The sequence below is a fragment of the Pezoporus flaviventris genome, unplaced genomic scaffold (assembly GCF_033815535.1).
Source record: "Pezoporus flaviventris isolate CSIRO_AGI_PZ_B2104156 unplaced genomic scaffold, CSIRO_AGI_Pfla_v1 ptg000001l, whole genome shotgun sequence".
NCBI lineage: Eukaryota > Metazoa > Chordata > Aves > Psittaciformes > Psittacidae > Pezoporus > Pezoporus flaviventris.
Window position 1 is genome coordinate 58718462 of NW_026892549.1, and position 26689 is coordinate 58745150.

At 48.7% G+C, this 26689-nt stretch overlaps 1 long non-coding RNA gene across 2 annotated transcripts in view; it reads right to left on the reverse strand.

The window, feature by feature from the left end:
- Positions 1-1035: 1035 nt before the first annotated feature.
- LOC133272762 (uncharacterized) overlaps positions 1036-26689 on the reverse strand; it is a 51809-nt gene continuing 26155 nt past the window's right edge. Inside the window, exons 3-9 of one of the 2 annotated variants that reach the window (XR_009744561.1) lie at positions 12440-12633; positions 11521-11710; positions 9336-9474; positions 4716-4836; positions 4331-4473; positions 1682-2944; positions 1036-1125 (exon numbers count right to left, since the gene is read on the reverse strand). This is a non-coding gene — a long non-coding RNA (uncharacterized LOC133272762). Of the gene's footprint in view, positions 1126-1681; positions 2945-4330; positions 4837-9335; positions 9475-11520; positions 11711-12439; positions 12634-17885; positions 18045-26689 lie in introns of those variants that run through there. The other variant, XR_009744562.1, reaches the window with a different exon arrangement.

The window sequence follows — 26689 nt, forward strand, 5'->3', positions numbered from 1 at the left end:
GAGCTATTCTTGATAGTGTTTTCTTCCCTCTCCTTTGACCCACCTCAGGTTCTCTACCATTAGAAATGCCTTGCCCTCTTAACACCAGCCTCCTCCCAGATGTATTTGGGGCAGAGCAAAGTAGTAGCTAATATCCTTGGGGAATGCCTGCATTCCCTCTGGCTCACTTTTCCAGGGCTCTCTGGAATCACCCTGCCAACCTGTGTGACCCCCACAGGCCATCAAGTCTTTCCAAGTACTTGCAGAAGAACTGGAAAGTTCATTTTAAAGGAAAAGCAGTGGGGTGGCTCACTCCCTGTGTGCTTCTTCCTCTGCAAAAGAAGCCATATGGCAGTGCTTAACTGCACTTACTGTGCTGGAATTATTTGGCCTTCTGGCTTCCTTCTCCAAGACTGCCCAACTGTGCAATTGCCACCAAGCTGCCACCTGCCTGCCTGGCAAGCACTGTCCCAGTCCCTGCCCTTGGAACTACTGCAGGCAGCTCCATTCCTGGGTGGCTGCAGAGTGCTGCCTTCATCTCACCTCATGTATTCCTGACCTCACCTCTGTCTGCATTAACTCCCTCAATATTTAGATTTATCTGATGTCCCTGAGGATCCTAGACCTTGGGCTGAACCAGGGCTCAGCACCTCACTGCTAATGGGACACACTGAGGGCTTGAGGTGAGGGTAGCTCCTAGGGCAGAAGCCACAGTGTCACAGTGACAATCACTGGAAAGCTTAGGAATGTTTTTCAGATCCCTTTCAACCTGCTACATCTCAGATTTATAGTGGACTGGCTCTATGTGACCTTCCAAAGAGCCATCAGGCAGGTATGTTGCTGCTGGTACCCTCCAAGACCCAGGCTCCTGGATAAGCTGTTCTGTAAAGCAGCATTTGGGGCCATCTGCTTCTCATCTGTCTTGGACCCCATGATGCTTAACAGTACTCTTGTTGTGTACCATTTGGGAACGATTTTTCCCTCAGTCTTGAGGGAAGTTACAGGTAGAAAAAAGCCTAACCAAAAAGCCAACAAACTTGACTGAATTTTGGGGAACACTGACGTCTGTTGCTTCCTCATCACACAGTGCCATGCCTGATGCCTGCACCTTAACTCAAACCATGCCAGCTCTGCCATAAAGGCTTCCTGTGGGAAGAAATGATGACATGACAAGACATCCCTTTTTGGAGCAAGAAACACTCCTTTTGAACGCAAGTCAGTGAGATTCTGGTGCTCGGGGATTGTCCTGTGTGCCAGGACCTTGCCAGAGTCCACCGAGTGCTTCTCATTCCCAGAACCACACAGAACCATGTGAAGAGCAGCTAGATCCAGCCATGTTTTTAGAGCTGAGTAGATGGAAACTGCGGGAAAGGAGAGCCTGATCTGCTCTGAAAAGAAATGCAAAACCAAAGAACATTTGAGGGGAAGCCCAGCAGTTCCTAAATCACAACAGCAGGATTCTGCCTTATGATACACAACAGCGTGAATGATAAAATCCAGGTCTCTGCTTTCCTAGCAAAGAGAAGACAGCCGGGAGGCTATTCAACATTAGAACCTAAGTTGGGAACAGGGTATGGGACCCTTCTGCTGTGCTGGGAGGAGCAGCAGGGGAAAACTAAATGATACCTACTGGAACTATATGGCTGGGTTAAACAGTACTAAGATTTAATATAAAAAAAAACATGTTTGATATTAAACTCACTATAGTTAGCAGGTGAGGCTCACTTCAGTCCTAGGAAAGAAGATCCACTGTGGGTTCACCTGCAACTTAAACAGATCACTTGACAAGTTAATCTAGATCCACTGTCCTAGGGCAGCCAGCCCTTGATTACCACATGGTGGATTGCACAAGCCTGACGAGACTGGGGTTCTTTGGCTCTGCTGTGCAGCTGGGTCAGCCCAGGCTCTGCCTCTGTGTCTGACGCATCCCCTCCAGTGCTGGCAGCCAAGCCCTGGTGCCCGTGGTGATAACACAGGCTGGACCTGGCAGAGAGGGGAGAGAAGAGCAGCAGCTTTAGCACCAGCTCAGCTGTTCGCATACTGCCTCCAGCAGCATTCACCCTCTTAATGCTCCTGCAAGCTCATACAAGCTTAGCTGGAGAGGAGGATGGGCTTCACACAGTTGGACCAGAGGCGTGTGCCAGGCAGCTCCAGCAGAGCAAATTGCCTTTTTCCTAGGCTTTGCTTGTGTCATTTGATTATCAGGACTCAAAACTCCTGTCCCAGACTTGTGGAGGGGTTACACACAGTCAGAGCACCTGAAGAGAAAGGAGTTGCTGCTACCACAGCACCTGACCCTCCAAAGAGGTGGCATTTCAGTCATGTTGTGCAGAATGTCTGCCAGGCACCATGCCCTAGGATCAGGGACTGGCTCAGAGACAATGCAAAAACAGCACCCATTAATTCCACTTGCTTTGTAAAAAAGTTGTATTTTTAGTGCTTATGAGTGGTGCCAGATTGGCAGTGTTATAAATAGAAGGTTGTATTTATCCTGCTGTCTAGGTACCACAGTGCTAAGTCAGTTTTACGACCTGAATAAATCCAGATTAGATTCTCTCAAGGATGCGTCACCACAGAAATAACATTTCCTCTTTGCATTCATATGCATGGATAAGGAGCACGGATTATGGCAAGGGAGGGGTGCTGCCCTCATAAGCCAGCCTGATGCTTTCTGATCTGCCTTGATGAGACGCAGGCTGACATTCAAACAAGACTGTGGATCCCAGCTTTAGCTCTCCAGGTCCTATCTAAAAGGTGATTCCATACCTTGCATTTTGGGGTAAAAAGCCTACGGCAGCACTGGCAGATGAGGCTAGGCCTCAACCTGGGACAGGGAGCATCACACTCTGTTCCTGGATGATGGCCAGAGCTCAGTTGGCAGATGAAGTTATAGAGTCCTTGCTGACATTGGCCATACCCACAGTGACAAAACACCAGGGTAGAATTAAGAAGGAGCTTTGCTTCTCTGCAAAAGTGAAAGAAAGGGAGACAGAAGGTAAAAAGAGTCCTATCTGGTAGAATAACTTACAGGGTATTGCTAAGGTGCTGCTTTTCTATCAAGCTGACTGCCAATAAGTATTAAAACTGAAGAATAATCCTTCCCCTCTTAAAAGAAACAGGAGAGAAGGTAACTCCCCCTCAATTCCCTTCCTTTTTTCCTTCACCTCCTGATGCTGCTTCATCAAATCCGTGGCAACATGTCAATTCCCAGCACAACAGGCACTTTCTAGTGGTCACACACCTCCCTCTTTGAACAGGCTGTGCTGCTCCCAGCACCAGGGGATGCTGAACTGCTCAGTAAATGCACCTCCTGCAAAAACCAGCCCTTCAGGATGCCTGCTCGCAAAAGTGACATCTCATTCCTTATGCTCCCATTTGAGCCTGTGTCCACCTGCAAAAACCCACACATGCAACATGCCTGAAGACTGACTGCTCTTCCTCTAGGCTCTCCTCTGCTGTCTATGGCTACCAAGCAGGAAAAGGCAAGGGAAAGGGACTGGTAGATTTCAGTTACCCTGAAATTACCTAGTTCCCTACCTGGGAAGCAGCCTGTCAGGCTGCTTTGGTGTCTGCAGTCTCCATTGGGAGCCCAGAGAGCAAATACACTGGGAAGCCAAGCATACCAAAGAGCATATGAATGACAGCAGCTGAAGGGTTTTGATCCTTTCACTCTCTGTGAGGTTTTTATAGTTCCACAAGCTGGAAGCCTGAGTGAGCACAAGCTGCTTGGCTTCACATGCAACGTTTTGTCTGGTCAGCTGCTTGGCAGGAGGGAGGGTGTTGGGTTTGGATGTACCACACTGCCTGCCTGCCCTAACTCTTGGTGAAAGCTTGCTTCTCCTCCTCATGTCAGAAAGGGGGTCTGGAGGGCTGGGGGTGCTTCAAGCCCACTGGAGCCCACTAAAAGAATGAAAAGTTGATTGTGGAGAGAACCACAGAATCACCAAATCAACCAGGTTGGAAAAGCCCTTTAAGCTCATCCAGTCCAACCATTCCCCAGCACTGCCAAGGCCACCACTAACCCATGGCACTGAGGCCTCATCTCCACGGTGTGTGAACACTTGCAGGGACGGTGACTCCAGCCCTGCCCTGGGCAGCCTGTTCCAATGCCTGAGCACCCTGTGGGGAAGGAATTGTTCCTCAGCTCCATCTAAACTTCCCCTGGTGCAGCCTGAGGCCATTTCCTCTTGTTCCATCCCTTGTTCCTTGGGAGCAGAGCCCAGCCATCCTCCCGTCAGGCAGTTGTAGGGAGTGATAAGGTCCCCCCTGAGCCTTCTCTTCTCCAGACTGAACCCCCAGGCCCCTCAGCCATTCCCCATTACACTTGTGCTCCAGGCCCTTCAATCCTTACCAGTTTTCTCAGATAGGCTCAATATCTGGGTCTAGAACAGCCACTGGAGAAGACTAAAAGATCGGCTGGTCTTGTGCTGCCCTTTGTGTGCACGGGAATGGAAGAAAAATGCAAAATGAATCAGGGTGTGAGGAAAAGGAAACCTAAAATAGTAATAATAAAATAAAAAGAAGTAAAAGGTACTCGTGCATAGCAAGATGAGAAGAACTAAAGCAAGTCTTAGTGGGAGTGTTATTTGCTTGACGTTGCTGTCTGATTTGAGACTCACATGCCTGAGCTCTAAACCCGCCATGGAGTCATCACAGAGTTGCAAACCCAGCCTGCACTGCTAAATGAGGATGTTGGTGAACTTCCCGGTATTCCCAAGTGTCACTGCTTAACTCACGTGCCAGGCTGGTGTGAGAGTTAGTCACGACTGCTTAAGGCATGGAGGCACCAGAGCTCCCTGGAGGATGACGATCCCATTTCACAGCAGCTCTTGAGGTTTCAAAATGAGTTTCCTCTGCCTGAAATGAAAGCAGCACAGAATTGTAGAATCACAGGATGGGTTGGGTTGAGGGGACCTCAAAGCTCATCCAGTTCCAATCCCCTGCCACAGACAGGGACACCTTCCACTACAGCAGGTTGCTCCAAGCCAAGAACTCATCTCAATTTCCCCTCTGGCAGGTTAAAGCCATTCCCCCTTGTCCTGTCCCTACAGGCCCTGATGAAGACAAAAAGATAAAAAGAGGGGGGTAATATGGGGAATTTTGTTGCAATGTCTATTTTGTGATTAAAAACTGACGCCTTTTCAGGACAGAGGGGATATTGTACTGCACAAGGCACTGGTCAGGAGGATGAGACACCCTGGAGGCATGGGAGTAGTTTGCTACCCCAGTAAGTTTGAACACACCAAGCTCAGCAGCAACACTGCTGTGTCTACACAGAGCCAGAGAGCCAGCATGAGGTTTGACATATAGCTCCTCCACTCTTCTTACTTGGAAAGGGAAGAAGTGGAATAAAGATTTGAAGCCACTCAAATAAAGCTATTAAGGATCTGGAAGGATTATTGGGCGTCCTGTGGCTTGCTAGCACCCTCATCTGGTCTGTCATCACTGTCAAAACCCTTCCAACCCACAGCCACCTCCTACCTTGCCTCTGGCGCTTGCCTCTCCTGCCTGCAGACAGCTCTCCTCTGCTCCTGACACGAAGAACCTCTCGCTGGAGGATATGGAAGTGAGTCTGTCATTCATTCTCCATGAGCTCTGCCTTGTGCCTGCAGTGGTCTCCTGGACAGTGGGCAGCAAATATATCCTGCAGGGTCTGGTCCATATTGTGCCCATCCAAGGCCAAGCAGCACCCTCAGCGGTGCCTGACCCTCTGGTTCCTGCTCCCCTCTGCACAGAGCAGAGCTCCCAGACATACACCAAAGGAGGAGCAAGAGGCTGGAAACCTGACAGCAAGCTGATGGTGTTGGCTTCACTTGGATCCCTCCATAAGCTGCCAGCTCTGCTAGACAGGAGGCTGCTCTCCCGTTTATTTAGTAATCCAAGTGAACGGCATCTTCTGGGAAGCCCATTTTCAATCATTTACCAAATGAGGTTACAACATTCAGGGGTTTGCCTGAGGATTCACATCATGCTGCTCACAGCACTATCAGAGCCTAGATGGAGTCAGGAGTGGATGGAAGGCCTTGCTGAAGAGGCAATCATTCCCCAGCTATGCATGATGTTAAAACAAGCTGCATGTAGAAAGGCAGCTGCTTCCCTTCTGCCATGCCCATCAGCTCATGGCATGAAGCCTCTGTGATCCTGTGTTCAGTGCTCTCAAGGGTTAATCCCCTCCAGAGGGAGCTGGGACTCTGCTCCACCAGTCTTTTATCATTGGGGCTGAGGACCAGCAAGTGAAGGAACAAAGCACACAACCCATGTTCTGGCTGCGAGACTTCTTCGTGCTTTCCTTTTCAGTGCAGAAGGAAGCTAAAGGGAACAGTACTTAAATGAGAAGCAGGGAGAGGGACAGGGAACATTGTGGCTGCAAAGACTCAACCTCCCATATGATTGCTGGGCATGTGGTGCCAGATAAATGTGCTCCTGTTAAATGTGGCACTCGCTGTGCTCACACAGCCCCACAGAGTGCTCTGGAAGCGGTCACAGCCTCAGATGAAGCAGTTTCATTACAAGATGCTGCAGGGTTAAGACTGAAACATTCTGTGCATGGTGGCTCAGGCTTGAAGGGCTGCTGCCAAGGCAGGGAAGGACACTGAATCAGAGTCATAGAATCAACCAGGTTGGAAAAGACCTTTAAGCTCATCAAGTCCAACTGCATTTAATCCATTTATTGCATTGTCCAGTGGAAAGACGACTCCTCTCCAGACCTGTGCTTCCTGCACAACAGCCATGCACTGCTTTAGACAAAGGCAGAAGAGTTTACAGCTTAGAGGAGCACCTCGTTCCATCTCATCTCACAGAGCCTTAATTGCACTCATGGGACTGTCCTCCACAATGCTGAGCTGAATCCTCCAACCCATGAGATGCAATAAAACAGCACTGAGTTTAGAGCAGAAGGAACATGGGATCCATCTTAGCTTTCTCATTTAAAATCCTTAAAGATGGACTCAAGTCATCTCTCAAGTTGACCACAGGTTATTTTCTTCCGTTGAAGCAAATTGCCCAACAGCCTTTTGCCACTGATATCCCTGGTAGGCAAAGCACACTGAGGTTCTGTGCCCTGCTGAAGGGCAGCTCCTCAGGCACAGCACAGCCCTGACCCTGGAATGGTTTTACACTGCTAATGAACACACTGAATCCCAGCCCAGAACCCAAACCAGCAGCCTCTGCTGGGAACAGCACCAGGATCTACAGCCAGCACTGAGCATTTTCAATTCCTCCCTCCAAAAATCATTGAATCATAGAACCCCAGCCTGGTTTGTGTTGGAAGGAACCTTAAAGCTCATCCAGTCCCAACCCCCTGTCACAGGCAGGGACACCTTCCACTAGAGCAGGTTGCTCCAAGCCCTGTCCAACCTGGCCTTGAACACTGCCAAGGACTTTGTGCCCTCTTTCTGGTCCTCAGACAAGAGAGATGGTCTCAGCACTGAGCAGAAGCTGGGAACCTGCCGCAGGTTCAGGGGTCCAGCCCTGTGGTGGGTGAATGCTCTGCCCAGGCATCATCCCCCTGCCCTCCAGCCTTGTGAGAAAGTGCTAACTCCTGTCTCCCCAACTCCATCCTTTGGCAGGGCTCCATCAAGAGCTGCAGTTTAGCACAACTAAATTGAAGCAGCCCCAAGAGTGTGCAGTTTATGTATTCCTACATCATTAAGCCTTCTCCTAGCGACAGTGTTTAAAAGGCACAGTGACGTCTCATTCCCCTCCCACTCCCCCCCGTTGCTGTTTGGCTCTTGAAAATTAAAAGATAAGCTTTGTAAATCTCCCAGAGAAGAGGGAACTGTCACTTCAGCTTTAGGAGAAAAGCCAGCAAAGAAACAAAATGCTGCTTTTGGCAGAGGAGAAAGAAAATCCATTCTGAAAGGCTTAGAGACAAAGGCTCTCAACACAATTAAAGGCAAACCTAAGACTTTGAAAGCAGAGGGCATGACACTGGAATACACACATGAGGTAGAGATGAAAGGCTTCATTGTGGCACTGTTGAAATAAAAGAAGTTTCAATGGCTGCATTTGCTAAACCAAAGGAGATGAGAAGCTTGCTAGAGAAGGGCTGGACTCTTCCCATGGGTATGCACAATGACAAGACCCGCTGTGCTCAGTCTTAATTAGGATCCTGGGGCAGTACTAGAATAGCTTGGGGAGAGAGGGTCACAACATTCAGGAATGGGAAAGAAAACAGGGCTCCGATATTTTCTGTGGGAACTTTTCCACCTGAGAAGCCTAAAATCTTCCTTTCCAGCCTGTTGAGCTGAAGCAAAAGGTGTTTTGATTTGTCATGTCAAGGTGTGTGCTTCACAGGACAGCTTGCTCCGGATGCAGCGCTGCATTGCAGGCATGAGGTGGCTTTCAGCCCAGCCATGGTCTGAAGAGGTGGCTGCCTCTAGAAAGCACTGAGCAGAGTAGTCCTGACTCTAAACTAAGAGCATCACAACCAAGGAGAACCACAACACACCACTGTTGGAGTGCTTGCTCCTAGCAGGCAGTGAAAACTGCCCCTTGCTCTCAAACCCTTTATCTCCAACCAGCAGCACCATGAGCCCCAAACATTCACTACAAGATACTCCCAACCAGTGTGCAAATGCCAGACTGCCAATCATGAAAGTCTGTGCTGGTAAGGGAGCAACACCATTCAGTTAAACCACAGTTTGGCCATCCACCCCCTGCTGTAACTGCCCAAAGCCAGCTCCGGCTTGACCCTAGAGAGTTGCACCATGCTGGAAAGGTGATGATTTCTGCTATCTTATCTATCCTATTCTCAATATAAGGAGGACATGGAGATGTTGGAGCAAGTCCAGAGGAAGCCACGAGGATGAGCAGGGGCTGGAGCAACTCCCTTATGGAGACAGGCTGAGAACACTGGGGCTGTTCAGCCTGGAGAAGAGAAGTTGTGCAGAGACTTCAGAGCAGCTCCCAGTGTCTGAAGGGGGCTATAAGGATGCAGAGAAAAACTCTTCATCAGGGACAGTAGCTACAGGACAAAGGGTAATTAATGGGTTAAAACTGAAACAGGGCAAGTTCAGGTTAGACATAAGGAAGAAGTTCTTCCCTGTGAGGCACTGGCACAGAGATTGCCCAGAGAAGCTGTGGCTGCCCCATCCCTGGCAGTGTTCAAGGCCAGGCTGGACACAGGGGCTGGGAGCAACCTGCTCTAGTGGAAGGTGTCCCTGTTTTCTGAAAAGCAGGGAAAAGAAAGCTCTGTAGACAGTTTTAGCTTCTTTCTTCTGTGTGTTTTCCATTGGTTGGTTTTGTCACCAAGGAGACCAAATTCCTACACATAAATCCACGTTTCTGTGCCAATGGCCATCACAGCACCATTACATAAGGCGCACGTTGTGCTTGTGAGCTATAGCTTTACTCACTGTATGGAGGATTTTCTGGGCTGTTATGTCCACCCAACATCCTTTAGGTCTGCTCGAAGCCCAGGTCCCCAGTACTGAGACAAGAAGTCACCTTGCACCTGAAGTTTCTTGCATGTTCCTCATATCCATGTAGACAGTCCTGCATAAAACACACCAGCACATTAGAGAGAGGAAAATAAACTCTAGTGTGCAAAAGGGGCTGAGGCACAAATTCATTCAGAAAATACCACCGACCCCACAGCACTTGGGTTCCTGTCCTCACTGAGGGAATAGCTCTCTCTACACTCCAATCCTGCTCTATCACTGATTTTTTTTCCCTCCCCCCTCTCAAAACAGCTCCTCAGAGCTCAGTTTTCAAAGCACTGAACAGGAGCACCATTTGATGGTGTTAATGGGAATTCTGTGCCCAGGATGCCTTTCAAGAGAGCACATGTGCTGAGTTTATATCAAGTCCCCCAGGACACAGCCTGTCTCATGTTGTTTGTGCAATGCCTGTCATGCTGACCTCCATCTCCATAGCAATCCACAGAAGCAAATACCTGACTAGAAAATGTGAGGCAGAGCTCCCCCTGCTCATCTCAGTGGGACAATGAGATGGACTGGGCAAGGCAATGTCCACTGTGGGCTGCTCAACTCATCTGGGGCAATGAAGTAGGTAACTGTGTCATAGAATCCCAGAACCCCAGACTGGTTTGGTTTGGGAGGTACCTTAAAGCTCAGCCAGTTCCAACCCCCTATAAAACGTCCCTTTATATTTAACAGCAGCTTTTGGAACAAGGAGCTAGATCTTGCCAACAGATCTGTGGAAGAGATCAGGGAATATCAATTCAGGTGGCTATCATGAAATTCAATCTGCACTTTTGGTACTAGAACCTCAGTGATTTATTCACGTGACAAGAAACCATTAAAGTTTTGCCTCTCACACTTTCTTGTACAGCATCCTAGAAAACCATCCAGCTTCAGGTTCTACAAGCAGTTGCAAATCGAATTCCTCAAAGCCAGAACTGTGTATCCAGCGTGGTCGATGGCCATGGGTCAAAGATTCTATAATGGCTTTCACAGCTGTGAAATCCCAGTGCAAGGCAAACCGACGTCAGATCACTTATATAAATGGTTACCTAATGCTATGTCTTCCTGTATCTGCATCACGGGGAACTGATACACAGCAGAGTAGGCTCCAGTAACACCTTGTGGAAGACTCATCAAGAGGAACTAAGAATCCTGAAGACATCAGAGGTGAAGGTGCTGCCTCTCTGAGCCCCCACAACCAGGCCCAAAGGAGCATCTGCGAGGAGGCCAGGCAGTGAGCTGGTGCACTATTGACAGACACCGCTCTATGCACTTCTTACTGTCTTCTAGATTTGACCCACCAACCTTTCAAAACACAGTCTGAACACATCTCCAAGGCTGTTTTTTTACATCAGCCCCACACTCTCCTGTTCTAGCATCAACAAAAACCCTGGTTCTCAAAGCAACAGCTGCTTTACATGATCTCAGTTTCAAGCCAGCTCCTTAACAGATACTTCCCTCCCCTTCTCCCCACTAATTTTAGCTGTGTTGCTGTTCCATCTGGTCCCCCTGTGCTTGGAGGATTGCCAGTACCTCCTAGGAAAAACAAAAAGCTCTCTTCGATTTGGGATTGTTGGGATAATGTGAGCAGAAGCGGTAGCATCTGCATCCATTTCCAGTTCCGACTCTGGACCATGCCAAGAAGCGGCAAGCAGCTATGAGGCTGAGCTCTTCCTCCGGTGGCAGTGCAGCATGGATGAGACAACTGCATGTTATGTCTAAGCATGTTTTCCCCATGGGTCAGTCTGAGGTACAGGCAGGGGCTGATGTCTACAGCAGAGAGAGAACTGAATCACAGAAACATAGAATGGTTTGGGTTGGAAAGGACCTTAAGATCATCCAGTTCCAATGCCCTGCCATGGGCAGGGACACCTTCCATTAGACCATGTCACCGTAGGCTCTGTCCAGCCTGGCCTTGGACACTGCCAGGGATGCAGCATTTATCACCTCTCTGGGCACCCTGTGCCAGTGCCTCCCCACCCTCACAGGGAAGAACTTCCTTATATTTAACCCGAACTTCCCCTGTGTTTCTGTTCCTAGATCACACAGTACATGAGCAGAGGTCCCACTTCCAGTAACCACTACTATGGGGAATCAGTAAGAGTTAGAAACTTACATTTCAGAGCTGTCAGACCAGACAAGCATCCTGGAAACCATCAGGAAGCCTGGTCCAGGATGAAGTAAAGGCTCTTGGGCACTTTGCATTGTTGCTGGTACTTCCGAGGAAAAGTTCCTTTGTTTTGAGGACAATAGATTGCCTGCCTCCAGGGATCCAAGTGTGGGTTCCTTTCTTCCCTGTGTTACAGCTCAGGAATGAAAAACAAAGAAGAAATTGAAGAAAGAAGCTACAAGTAACCCCAGGAAAGGGTGGGTTTGTGTTCCCCTGAGCGCAGGCTTTGTTTGGGCAATGAGGGCGATGTGAGGTTCTGACAAAGAGGCTTTTCCCTGGTGATATCAACCACCAACCTGCATGGGTCCAGCCTGCCTGGTAAAGACCTACTGCATATTAGTTAATTCCCTGTGATGCAGATACATGAAGACACAGCATTAGGTAACTATTTATATAAGTGACCTGACTTTGGCTTGCCTTGCACTGGGATTTCACAGCTGTGAAAGCCATTACAGAATCTTTGACCCTTGGCCATTGACCATACTGGATACACAGTTATGACTTTGAGGAATTAGATTTGCACCCGCTTGTAGAACCTGAAGCTGGATGGTTTTCTAGGATGCTTTACAAGAGGCAAAAATTTAAGAGTCTTGGTGTCTGGAGCTGCCCTGGTACCCCTATGGTAGGTGTGGGCTTGCTTGTTCACAAGCTACAGCTTGATGACACCCATCAAGCTGTATGGCCAGGGCTGCAGGGCCATCTCAGGGAACTGCAGCCCTGGAAGCAGTTATGAGCTAGCTCAGCTCTGTTCTCTGCTCCTGCAAGTGGGAGGAGCAAGCATCCAGCTCCTGTCCTGAACTGCCTAATCAGAAGAGACAGCAAAGAGATTCATGCTGACAGCATCTGTCTGAGAGCATGGCCATACCTGCAAGGGAAAAAGCTCTGCAGCACTTCTGAGCTCTGGGAAGGCAGGGGATGCCCTAGAAGGTGAGGAGGCAGCTGGCTTATGCCTATGAACAGCATCTTCCAAAGGGAGACCTCCTGCAGCAGGCAAATGACTTCCTCATTGAGATTTAGGTATCAGGCTCATTCAAAAGCAGAAGGAAGCCCAGGGACTTCCTAAGACCAGCAAAGAAAAGGATTACCTTGTGCTTGGAAACACAGTGACATAAGGTAGTCTTTCTTTAAAACCAATATCCCCCCCAACCCTTCCCCACTCACATTTTCAGGTCCAGTTTGAAGGGATTCACAGAATCCCAGCCTGGTTTGTGTTGGAAGGGACATTAAAGGTCATCCAGTTAAAACCTCTGCCACGGGCAGGGACAGTGAAGAAGCCACAGCTTGTGAAGCACTCAGCAGGTTCCTTGCCCTGTCCATTGCTCACCTCCAGTGTGTGCTCATGAGCAGAAGGGGGCAGGATGCCACTCTGCCACCTTCCCTGTGTAGGCCCAGCTTCCTCAGGAGCAGGAGTCACTTGAATTTTCAGCAGCTGGATAACAAAACTGCTGAACTTGTCCTGAACAAACTATTCCTTGAGGGTTTTGGCTGAACTGAGTTGTAAAGTGACTGCAGCAGGGCTGCAGGTATGGGTTTAGTGCAGAGAATTCAGATGGGCAGTCAGGCTTCTTACAAGGGGCAGATGAAAGCAAACTCACTAGTCAGAGAAATGAAACTCCTGATGCACCGGAACAGTGGGGGTTCTTGAAAGAGGGAGAGATTATGTCAGGAAACAGGAATGGAGGAGCTTAGCCTGAATATACATAGTTGGGTGAAACATGACAGAGGGACATGGGTGGTTATAATTGCAAAATCTAGTTGGCATGCTGAGAAGGTGCACGGCTCCAGATGCTAAATTCATGCTTCAATCTCAATGGCCAGACCCACAGCCTGCTGAAGGGAACAAAAAGGCTCATATTCACTTCCACAAGCCTTGGATCAGAGATGAAGTTTTAACAGCCCTTTGCACCACTGATAAATTGTTCATGGGAGTCAGTGAAATGAATTAGGAAGCTTTAGTTATGTTGCCTTTCTCCAAGAGAGAGGGAAGCATCTGAATAGTTTGGGGGTCTTGTGTCCTCTGTTGCCAGCAGTCCGGTTTAGCCGAGTTCAACACACAAGTTATGTCTGATCAACCATGCTGCTGTAACCTGGAACTCTGCTTCACTCTACCAGTGTGCTCCCTCACACTCAACACACTGCTTAAATCCATCAGGACAGAGCTATTTTCTGAGTGCCAATGCTTTTGCTCCTAGTTCACATGCACAGTGAAGCTCAACCATGGCTGACAGCAGAGTCACAGAGGCTGTTACACTCCATCTGCTTCCCTAATAACCACTCCAAACAGTCATTTATGAGGACTTTTGCCTTGGACTATTGCATTTCTTCAATATATGTATTCCTCCCTCACCTCAATAGCTGCATTACCTGCTTCCTTTTTTTTGCATCTTCTCTCAGGCATCCCTGCTGATGCAGAGGCTTTAGAGATGCTGGTGTGTCTCCAGCAGACTCACCCTTTTCCTGGGTATCCTCACCCAAGCACATAGCGGAGAGTTATTGGGTTTGGTTACACACAGGACATAGTAGAGGTGCTGTTCCAGCAAGATAACAGACTTACTATGGACCCAGAGGAGGTCATGGAGAAGCTGCAAGGGCTGGAGCAGCTCTGCTCTGGAGCCAGGCTGAGAGAGCTGGGCTGGTTCAGCCTGGAGAAGAGAAGGCTCCAGGGACATCTTAGAGAAGCTTTTCAGTACCTGAAGGAGGTGACAGGACAAGGAGGAATGGCTTTAACCTGCCAGAACAGGGGAGATGGAAATGAGCTCTTAGGCAGAAGCTCTTCCCTGTGAGGGTGCTGAGGCGCTGGCACAGGGTGCCCAGAGAAGCTGTGGCTGCCCCATCCCTGGCAGTGTTCACGGCCAGGTTGGACACAGGGGCTTGGAGCAACCTGATCTAGTGGAAGGTGTCCCTGCCCATGGCAGGGGTTGGAACTGGATGAGCTTTAAGGTCCCTTCCAACACTAACCATTCTGTGATCCTATGAAACAGATGTATCAGGGTGCTGACTGGCTCTCAAGAGCAGACCACACTGCCTACGTATAGGCAGCACTGGTTCAATATGCTGGAAGCAACATGGCTGCTCCCCCTTTTATGCCTTAGAAGCTACCTTAAAACTGTATCTTTGCTCCTGTCAAACTCTTTTATTCCCTCTGCCCTTCTCAGCAGGTATCTAGCACACCTTGCCCTTCTCTCATTAAGGTCCCTCGTTTATCCTGTGCCAGCCACTCTGACCTGTCCTTTGTGGTATCCCTGGATGTTATTTATGTGCCCAGGTGCTCCCTCCTTGTCTCACCTTGCAGGGAGGATTGATTCTTCTCTTCTACCATCTCCACAAGTCAAACCTTGACAGAGGCCACAAGAGAAGGAGCAGAGCTGAGGGTGTCTGCTGCACACACAGCAGTGCTGGGGGCTCACAGGGTGATAGCATGACAGCTACCCCAGCAAGGAGCAGCACTGAGTCCTGCTCCTGTTGGTTCTGCAGCTCCTCTGGACTGCAAATAGCATTAAAAAATGAAGTATATGCAGCATACAGGCACATTCCTACACCCATCCCTTGTTTGGAGGGTTGTGTCTGCCTTGCGTTCATGGCAGCTCCCTACAGACAACCTTAGGTCTTGGTCCAGTCTTTGACAACATCAACCTTTGGCTTGCTAGATCACCATGACACAAGTCATTATTCCAGGTTCCTCCTGCTTACACCTCACCCAAAAGCATACACTTGCACTGCACTCATCCAAACATTTTGCCTTCCTATGATCCATACCCAGCATCCACATGAACCAGATGCAGAAACGCAGCCCCAAATCATGCACAATGAGACATTCAAGCAGCAATGTCCATCAGGGCCACCCTTGCTGCCTGCCTTCTGCTGCTCAGGTGTACAAGCTAGAGCCCTCCTTCCCTTTGAGCCACCTTGGAATGTTCCTTCTGCTCCACATGAAGCATGACTCCTTAATAGATTAGCCTGGATCTGTCACTCAGTGAAGCAACACAGCAGGCAAACAGAAGGCCAATGCAGTTGTGCAGAGACAGACCCCAGCCTGTGCAGTGAGGAAGTAATCCTTCTTCTCTGTAGGACCCTGGTAATTGCATCTGGATTTCATTGAGCTCATGGCAGGCCATTCCCAGAAAGGCTGACAAACCCAAGCAAGCTCAAAGCTGATTAACAACACACAGCCAGGGTCTTGAGGGATTGATTTATGTGGAGAGATTCACAGAGCTCAGTAGGGCTTGCTCAGCCAAGTTATGATTAAAGGAGATAAGAGTCTGGAAATACCTGTGGGCTAAAAAACTGATGACCCATCATTGTGGGGCTGCCCAGAGGTTAACTTGAAAGCCTGAAGATAATGAAATACACCGTGTACCAGGAGGAGCCTGCACCAGGCTCAACCCTGCTGAGAACTGAACACACATGCAGCAGCACCCATGGGTCAGAACATGCCCCAGGGGACAAAGCAATAGGGCCAAGATGGGGAGGACCCCTTGAATGGTCCCAGAGGGGCTGTGGGTAGCCACTGGGGAGGGAAGGGTTGTCTTTTCCACTGAAGGGTGAGGAGAAGGGCATTGGCTGTCATGCAGCTCTGGGACAGACCATGACACTGGGGCTCTCCTTGCTTCTCCTCTTGGTGTGGTGTCCCCCCAATATGGCCAGCTGTAGACTGGTGCTGCCTGCTCCATTAGCATCAGCAAGGCTTGAGCTGGCCCAGCAGTGAAGACTGTGCAGCAACTGGACAATTCAGTTTGCAAAGTGATTCAGCGATATATTGATTTAACTCTCTGCAGACAAATGACCTCTCTCTGGGCTCCAGTCATCAGCATTAATATCTTAATAGATTTACTGTGTAGTCACTTCTCCACAGGGTGAGGGAAATGTGGGCAGCAATGGGGTGAGGCAGAAGGGGGCTTGGGCAAATCAACCCCATCCCTGGCAGTGTTCAAGGCCAGGCTGGATGGGGCTTGGAGCAACCTGGTCTAGTGGAAGGTGTCCCTGCCCATGTCAAGGGGCTGGAACTGGATGAACTTTAAGGTCCCTTCAACCCAAACCAGTCTGGGATGAACAGAGCACAGGCTGCAAGGTTGGGGTTTTCTGAAAGCAGGCAATGAAAAAAAGGGGTGTCAATATAAAGAGGCACCACTTCCTCCTGGTCTTCAATTAACATTTTCTTAACCACAGTCACAAGAGCAACCCACTTGGCTCAACTTCTCCAGCCTGCAGCTCAGAGGAGGATGAGGGACCAGGACTAAATGGTAGCAGACACCAACTGGACTGTGCAGGGGGCACAGCCAACAGCATCCTATGAGCTGGGTGAGGAACACACCTCACCCAGACAGCTCACAGGCTGTTGTTCAGCAGCACAAGAACCCTGCAGAGGGGGTCCTACATTAATGCAGAACATGTTTTCTTGTACACATACAACCAGCACACAAGCCATAAGCCAGGATCTAAGCTGTTATCAGTCATCACAGCCCTGGAGAAATCCATGCTGATTTACACCAGCTGAGAGCATGCAACTTCATACTGCAGGTATTTCATGACCACATAGCTGCTGTGACAGTTAAAGATGCCATCTTGTACCACAAGGGATCAGCTGTATCCCAAATCCAAACAGTCTGTATTATTCTCTGCATCAGTAACCTATTGCTTTTCACTATGAGCTTTCAGACACTATGATTTAGCTCTCTCTTGCCTCCTGCCAATCTATAACCAGGATAGTACAAGTGTTCTGCTCAGAGTAACTGTCATTAGGATACCACGTAGATGTGATACATCAGCCCAAACTCCCAGTCCAGCCCTGACTCTCACTACATAACCACACATACACATAATTATACACAATTACTCTTCCAAGGAGCCTATTTCCAAAGTAAAAAATAGATGTTTGGGTTTTTTCAGACTGCTCTTTCCTGGGCTCCCACAAGCCTCTTCTTTTCCCTGGGATCACTCAACCTTTTCTTCTCCGCACAATGGAAGGGATCCCAAGTTGCTTTTCTCCCCACTCCCCGAATAGGAATCTTCCACAAAAATGAGGTGTAGCTGAGACCTTCTAATGTAATAACCTTCATTTTTCAGCACATTTATGGGACTATCTGCTGCCAGGCTTGGCCATCAAGCAAATGAGCTTTGATGGAAGAATGAGGTGGGAGCTCTATAGTTATAGAAGCTCAAGTCACCTTGAGAGAGCTCTCTCCTAACCCTTTCCTTACATTGAACCAAATGCGTTTCCTCACACCCAGGAGAAAACACCACCATCCATCTCCATTACAAAGAATGCTACTTGGAATGTCCAAACTCCCTAAGATACTTGCAGCATCTCAAACCTGTTCAAGTCATCTCAGCTCTTTACCCAAAGCCAGTCTGTGTGTGAAGCACCAGCGCAACTTGTTGTCCAGCTCAAGAACAAGGCAGTGGGGCCAGGGAATCACACCTCTCACCTGCTCTCCTATGCAAACCTTCAAGGTTTGGAGGAGAGCTTTAATAACAAAGCAAAAAACCCAAACCTGAAGTGAGAGTCACAGATAACACCTATGGCTCCTTGGGAGTGACACAGACAGGTTGGAACAACAGCATTTTCACCTGTTACTCCAGCCTCATTCAAGGCTGCTGATAAGGCACCTACCCCACTCCAGGAGGTACAGGTAAAGCACTTTCATGACACAATTGCCCTGGATACACAACACCAGGAAGACTGCACTTGCTCACAGATTTCCAGGAAATAAGTCCATCAGCATATAAGAAACACTGGATTGAAAAGGAGAATGGGAGTTCAGAAGATTTCTTTTAAAGACAGCAATCAGAGAGAGCCATCTGAGCTGCAGAAGTTACTCAGTTTGCCCTTAGGCTTCAGTGAATGAGTAATTTTCCTTTTCTCTCAGTATTAATATCATTCTTTAGTGACTTCACCTTCTATTGTAGTTTCCCTTTCTCTGCATAGCCAGAAGGTGAAGTGGCAAGTACTGTTAACAGACAGGGTTTTAATACAGTAAAAGGGCTGGTGGTTCCCTGTCAGGTGTTTATTATGACATGTTCCTCCTGTGTCAGGCACTGGGAGTGGAAGGATCTTAGAATCATAGAACCAACTGGGTTGGAAAAGACATTTAGCTCATCAAGTCCAACCTTTACCCCAGCACTACCAGGTCCACCACTAACCCATGGCACTGAGGGCCTCATCTTCTCTGCTACTTTGGCTGGCAGGATGGAAGGAATGCAGGAGGGCTTCCCAGCAATTCCCATCAACTTCATCTTGCTGATGCTGGCCTTGTAACCCAAGGTCCAGCTAAAAGATTTTCCCATCTAGATTTCAAGCATGCTTGCTTCCAACCCGGTAACTTGAATCATAGAATCATAAGATAGTTTGGGTATGAAGGAACCTTCAAAGGTCATCTGGTGTAACCCCCTTAAATGTTGATAACTAGTCTAACCCCCTTAACCTTTCTAGTGAGGGTCAAGTACCAGAGCTGACACAGCCTCCAAGTAACTCTGATTGTTGCTCGAGGTGTTAACAGAGGTGCAGACTCCAGCTCTGGGTATTTTACAGCATCATCCCTCCCTTCCATGGCTGAGAGGTGTTTGCCTGCACTTTGGCTTCAAGCAGGCTAAATAACACAATAAGCTGATATGCAAAATGCGTGTCTAATCCTGGACAGTTTTCTCCAGCTGACTTTTAATGCAATGTGGTCTCCCTCCCTGCCAAGCCCCCTTTTAGGTTAACTTTGTTCTCTGCCTGACAGACTGAATCCCCTCATCAAACACATGTGAGAAGCTGCTGCTCTGTGGCAGCAAAGGAAAGGCATCCTAGAGAAACACACTTTCCCCTCCACATCCATGGCGTTCGCATGCAGAGCACCACCACAGCAGAGGGAGGCAGGGAGAAAGCTGAGCCCGTTGCTGGAGGAATCACTGGGCACTTAATTGCATGCACTGATTTATCCCACGTGCACACAAGTACAGCTCCTGCTTTGATGCACCCGCCCAAGAAAGCAGAGCAGATGTGCCTCATGTTCTGCAACCCGCATCGGGAAGCTTTCAACACCATGAGGCCCGCAGGCAGGGAAGAAAGCTGCCTTTGGCTGAGGATGAAGGCACCTTCTTGCTCTGGACAATGACAGCTGGACCCAGCTCACGTTCCCTTCAACTGCTCTGGTCTTTCAGTCCTTGCCTCTCTAGACAAAGCAGAGTCTGACCTTACTTGAGCAGTGACCGCTGTTCCTCCTTCCCCTGGAGATGAGACTCCCATTTAAACTCCCAGCCCAGAGAAGCTGTGGCTGCCCCATCCCTGGCAGTGTTCAAGGCCAGGTTGGACACAGGGGCTTGGAGCAACCTGCTCTAGTGGAAGGTGTCCCTGCACATGGCAGGAGGGTGGAACTAAGACTGACATAGTGTCACAGCCACAGCTCCTCTAGACCCTGCTGGTGGATGAAAGAAATCCTTTCTCTACATGGCTATGAGCTAAGGCAAACTCTGCTCCTCCCCATCAATGTTCAGAAGGGAGAGAACTATATTAAGTTTTGCAAGAAGGAGGATATTCCTTTTCCCCTGTTACTAAGACACTATTTCAGTATCTGGGGTGACAACACATGGGACATAGATATCAATGAAAACTTAGCTTCCCAAACTTTCTGCTTTGCTCAAAAAGGCATTTTCCACAGGGAGAAGATTCAGTTGACTCTAGCACAAGGTCTCACATGCACGCAATGTCCTTTCTAATGTTGACATCCCCTGATTCCACACACACAAGGCTGCAGACATGGATGAACAGAGGTGGATGGACTCAGCTGCACGTGCATGAAAGGAACTTAAGAGAAACATCTCACAAATAAGTATGCAGGTTCCTTCTTGCCCATCACATCACCTGAGCGCAGCCTTGCTCCCCACCTCCTGGCTACCCAGCTCACTGCAAGAGCCCCTGCAGTGGACTGATTCAAGAGAAGCAGGAGTTGGCTTTGCAAGAGTATTTCTGACAATGGCCCATCCTGATTTCCCCATCACTAGGTTGTAGTCCACTTGCCCCCTGTAACAGTTAAGGCTGCAAGTTCTCCAAGCCAGCCTACCTGAGCCCTCCAACACCAGATCCAGCTGTGGAACCCTCAGTCAAGACATGCTCACCTCAGCACCCAGATGTGCACTGCTCCAACTGCAATGCTATGGCTGCCCTCCTGGCCTCACAGAGCCACTGTAAGTGAAGGAGCAGAGCTTCTCACAGCACCAAGCAGAGGCAAGAAGAGATGTTCCAGGAGCTGCCATCAGAGTGCTGAGAAGTGGCTCAGGCACCAGTATGACTGCAAGCTCAAGACCTAGAGCCCATCTGACCTTATCTGCAGTGGATCTGTGGAGAGAAACACACGGGTTTGTATCTCAGAGGAGCAGAGAACAGGGGCTCCATCCCCTCTGTGCAGCCTGCTTGCAGCCTGGCTCTCTTTGAAACACAAAATACATGGCTGACCTTCATGTATAAGCATATGGACTCCTCTAAAAGTACTGTTTGGCCTGGCTTTTGCAAGAGTTTTAGTTACTGCACCAGCTTCATAACAGTTTTCTTTGGAGGGGAGAAATGCCTTGGTAACCTCCAGAGTAATTACAACGTTCAGCTTCCACGTCTTGCTTCCTAAAGGCCAAGGAAATTGCTAGGGGCAATAAATAGCAAAGGGTGGCCTGGCAGTCTGGTCCCCAGTGCAAAGTCCATCATTTGAAACTGGCAATGAGATGCTAATCTGCCTTTTTTTAAGGACCAAAGAACATGGATGCATTTGAAGTGGTTGTACTTAGAAGTCCCACACCAAACACAGCCCACTCTTTTCTTCAAGACAAGATCTTTTGGCTTTGATGTGTCCCTGAGAAGCTTCCTCCCAGCCACTGTTTCAGCTTGTGGGGGTAGGGGATCACTTGCTATCTCAAGAAGAAAAAGAATTGTCTAGGTCTGAGCTCTCTGTAACTAACCATACACTCACAGGACCATCCATGCTACACCTGTACATGCCTTAGTACAAGAGAGCTGCCCAGAAAGCTATACAGCTCCAGAGCCCACTTACCTGTGGGTTCCCAGATGCTGCTATATATAGCTCAATACAGGAGCAGCTCTCAGGGCACCCCTATTTTACAGAGAATGTGAAGGGCCAAGTGGGATTTCTCAACCTCTGCCTTACTCCTCCAGTTTCCAGCAGCACACCCTATCCATAATGCAAGGCTGGTTCCTCAGGAAGAATTAGGAAGCACCGGAGATTTCCTCAGCCACAAAATACTCTTTCCTCCATCATATTGTATCCCTGGGCTCCCAAGCAGGAAGATGCAGAGGCTGAGAAGCCCGCATGTGGTTTCCCATAACAAGCCTGGATTTCAGGCTGTGTACCCTGCAGCAGGTCAGAGAGCCCTGCCACATCTCCAAGCAGGAGCCATGTGTCCCCTTGTCACATAGCAATTCCCCAGTGTCAACAGGAATGGCCTGGATGATGTGCTTGGTGTTGAGGAAGGATTACACATGGTTGCTGGCAGGTATCAATACAGAGCAGCCATACAATTACTGAACAGGCTGCACTGTATGGCGCAGAAGAAATAAAAGATATTCACAAAGCCACTGGCAGCACAAAGAAAGCACTGAAAGGTGCCAAGTCAGAATACAGGCCCATGGAATTTGAACTTCCATTACAAAGGACCCCTCACCTTTCAGCAAGATAGCAGGATGAGCCAAGCAATTTGCTACCTTCGAGGTTCTCCTGCTTGAAGATGTGGTGGCCACTCAGGCTGGTCAGAAAGCAAATGCACTTAAGGACATATGCTTGAATAGCTTTACTGCTCTGCCACAAGGACTTCTTTTAAATCACCTCTTTTGGCTGGAAGCAGGCCTGAAAACATGAAGGTTGCTCTTGCCCGCCAGCCCTCTGTGGTTTAATGTCATGGGTTAGTGGTGGACTTAGCAATCCTGGGGTAAGGGTTGGACTTGATGATCTTAAAGGTCTTTTCCAACCTCACTGTATGGTGCCAGCACTTGTGCTGGGTGGGTTTGCTCCTCTTTCTGAGGAGAAGCAGGTGCTTTAGAGCATAGATATCTTCCTCTCTTTCTGTTAGCTAAGAACCACTTTCTTACCTTACTGAATGTGCATTCTGCCCCATCTCTGTTCCTTTTTTTCCCCCACTATTGGCCTAATTCCATCATCACTCATTCCTGCCAGAGGTCACAAATACAGGATGCAACAGCGAGCAGCATTCTTCACAGATCAATGTGGAGATTTCAGTGATTTGCTGTAACGTCTGACCATCTTACATTGCATGTTACCTGAGAAGTTTACACCAGTAAACACCTAGTAGTAAAAATAGCTAATACCAGTGAAGCACCAATAAGAGATCAAAACCCACAAGGAAAAGGCTAAACCATGCTCTGGTCTATGTGGAAAGGCTGGTCTGCCTTATAGACTTCCAAAAATGCAGCTTGTATTGAAAGTCTGACTGGGTTTAAAAATCACTTTAGTTGAATTAGTTTTAAGTAAGACAAAGTGTCTCACAAAAGTAAACATGACTCTTAGTGAAAAATAGGACCCTGTTAGTCTCCATGGGAGGGTTGTGCGGTCTCAGCATGCCCCGAGTGACTTGGAAGTCAAAGAAAGTCAAGAGTCAGTTCAGGTTTTGCTCCAACTTCACAGAAACATTTACTGGTACTCGGGTAGGAGTTTGCTTGCCAGAGCCACTCTCAGAAGAAACAGGCTTGATTAGACCATGCATCACTCCAGTGAGGACACGAGTCCTCCCGCTCAGAGCTTGTCATTAATCTCAGACAGCATCACCCATATGTGGCACAGAGCAAAGGACCAGGCTGGGGGAAGCACAAGCCTGTCTCATTAGCAAGAGCCATGGTTAAGCACAGCAGTCCCACTGCTGTGAGCACTTAAGGTTTGTGAGCACTGCTGTGACACTTCCCTGTCCCCTCAGCTGACTCTCCAGACCTGCAGGAGGCAAGAGGCCTCCTTTGGAGCCAAGCTGGCAAGTTGCTCTCTGCTGCGTTCAGCATTTAACAGCCTCTGGTTGTTTATTGCACTTAAATGCGATCCGGGCGGGAGGACTCGGCCCATTTGCTCTCATTGTGCCTGCTCTTTGCTAGCCTCCTAACTGCAGCATGGGCAGAAACATGCCTTCAATGCAATTAAGACACAAACACAAAGCTTGTTTTATTTGAACCTGCTGCAGGAGAAATGCAATAAAGTCCCCCAGTGCTTCATGCTGGACAGTAGCACTGGGGCAAGCACAGGAAAGACCCTTGCTGTTGAGATCTGCTTTCACAGCAGGAGTGAAGAAGGATTTACACTTGGTTAGGGATACCCAGGAGGCAGATAGCTTAGTTCAGTCCTACAGGGAGTCAGTCAGCAGCAGTGGATGGACAAGTGGGGCACTTTACAGTGGGGGATGAGAAGAGATGCTGTAGAGCAGGGCAGTGGTGGTATCTCAGGGATGGTGCAGTGTACTCTAGATTTAGGGTCCAGCAGACCTAAGGTCAGTACAAAGCAATACAGGGTCTTAGATTTGGGGCACATGCAGAGAGTAAGGCAGAGGCCCTTCACAGCATCCAATGCACCTAGGCTGTGTGATTAGCTAAGGTCTAGCATGAGGCCAGCCCTCTGCTTGCTGACAGCACGAGACAACTGCTTTTTCAGCTCCTTCAAGGACAGATATTCAATCAAGTCGTGCATATGAAATAGAAGGATCCCGATTAACTGCATCTTTGTGAAGGTAAGGATGTAAGGTAATCATAGTAGAGGTTTTGCAGGAAGATCAGAGCAACTTCCAATAAAATCCCTGTGCTTACAAATGAAAATGGGACAGACTTCAAGAGGAAGGAAAAATTTCTTTGGCTCAGTCTGGAAGATATTGACTTTAGTAGTCAACAGCCACTGTTGGCCAAAGCTGGACCTTGGGCAACAACGACAGAGTACTGGAGGGGTTCATAAAGCTGGGGTTGTAGTCTTGACTTCCCATGTATAGTAACAGTCAGGTTTTCTTTGGAAAGAAGCTGCCTCCACACCTCACCTCAGAGGGTGCACCAAGACCCAAGAACATGGAGAAATTTAGTTCAACCAAGGGTGCTTCTACTTCTCTCGCGAGCCACCCCTCCCTTGCAGCACTGTGTGCAGTTCTGGTGTCCACAGCATAAAAAGGACATGGAGCTGTTGGAGCAAGTCCAGAGGAGGCCACAAGGATGAGCAGGGGATGGAACACCTCCCGTATGGAGACAGGCTGAGAACATTGGGACTGTTCAGCCTGGAGAAGAGAAGCGGCATAGAGACCTCAGAGCAGCTTCCAGTGTCTGAAGGGGGCCACAAAGATGCAGAGAGGGACTCTTCATCAGAGACTGTAGTGACGGCACAAGGGGTGATGGGCTCAAACTGAAACAGGGGAAATTCAGGTTGGAGGTAAGGAAGTTCTTCCCTGTGAGGGTGCTGAGGTGTTGGCACAGGTTGCCCAGAGAAGCTGTGGCTGCCCCATCCCTGGCAATGCTCAAGGCCAGGTTGGACACGGGGGCTTGGAGCAACCTGCTCTAGTGGAAGGTGTCCCTGCCCATGGCAGTGGTTGGAGCTGGATGAGCTTTGAGGTCCCTTCCAACACAAACCAGTCTGGGATTTTATGACTCCACTGTAAAAGAAGGCCAGGTCAGCTTATGGCCAAATTGTCATGAACTTTGAGTGCCTTTGCTCTGAAATATGCTCAAGCCCTATGGAAAGCTACAGATCTGTATAATTAGAGGGGACTGACAGACGTGCTATGGCTGATGGCAAGTTGAACACCCAGGAGTTCTCACTCATTCCTGCAATAATCAGCACAGCTACCATACTGCTGCAGGATTTCAATACGCAAAAGGCCAGTTTTTAATGCCAATTAAATTTAGGATTAAATTCCCCCCTCCCTTATTTTTCCTTTCTCCAGAATCTCTCGAGGCTTCAAAGGCACCTTTCACATCACACCAGGATATTTTCTCATTACAGGGAACAAGCTTATCAAACAAGTGCTACTTCAGTCCATAAGCACTGACCCAGATTTCGGGTCTCTGTTAGGAGAAGTTGTCCCATAAGTATTTCAGCCTGGATAACAAGGACATGGCACAGAATAAGGCAGAAGCACATGCATCAAAGGAGCCCAGGAGCTTGGCCTTCATGTTGGTCAGATGCATAGAGATGGGCTCATCTCCAAGCCCAAGGAAATAATGCCCCATACAACAGATGAGATGTTTTTCACATGCTGCTGCAAGCTCAGACCTAGTTTATAAGGGCTGTAGTAAAAGTGTGTGGTGCGATGTTTGAAATGGGCTGGGAATGGCATCAATTGACTGGTTGGCTAAGCCTCCTCAGAGTCTAGCTTCCAGGTTGCCAGGCTCAGGAGGGGAACATGGAGTGTGAAATAAAACATTGAGAAGTCATAAAGAAACCCAAGGAGATGAGCAAAGCAACAAGATGGGTTCCTCCCACCCCAGCTCTGCTAACTCAAAGGCTGAGCTACAGAGGATGAAGTGCTCCAAGAAGCCTGGGACTCATTTTCTCAGAGCAGTGGCCTTTTTCTGTCAAACAAAAGCAAAACCCACAAGAACATGGGGGTTTTGGCACTGGAATTGCCTCTTTTTATCCAGAGTCTGGCACAGGAGCACTTGAATAGATTGCTGCATGAGTGCTAAATAGCTCTTTCCTAGAAATCCCTGCTCCCTGAAGCCTTGCTCGAGATACTGACTGAGCCCAACGGAAAGACTATGAGGAAACAGAGCTATAACATCTTGTGACTCGCAATTGCCAATGCTAACCTATCATTTAGGGATATCTGCCCAGGGCTGCAGGTCTCTTTCTGCTGCTCTCTCTCATCCTCAGTCTGCCTCCTGGCTAGTTTTGCTTTTGTCATCTGCTGCAACTGAGGTTCTGCCCTGCCCCATCTCAGCCTGCACACATGAAAAGCTTCTTCCTAACCCATTAAAAAGTGTAAGACTGGGGACAGAAACTGCATATTTGGAGGTTTCTGGGGAAAGGACAGTTCAGACTTGCTAAATCACAACATTCAGCTATTGGTGAGCAAACTCCTGTTGCATCTCCTAAGGTCCAAGTGACCCACCACAGTGAATATGGCCATGGTTAAATCCTCTCCAACTCATCTGCAATGCAGC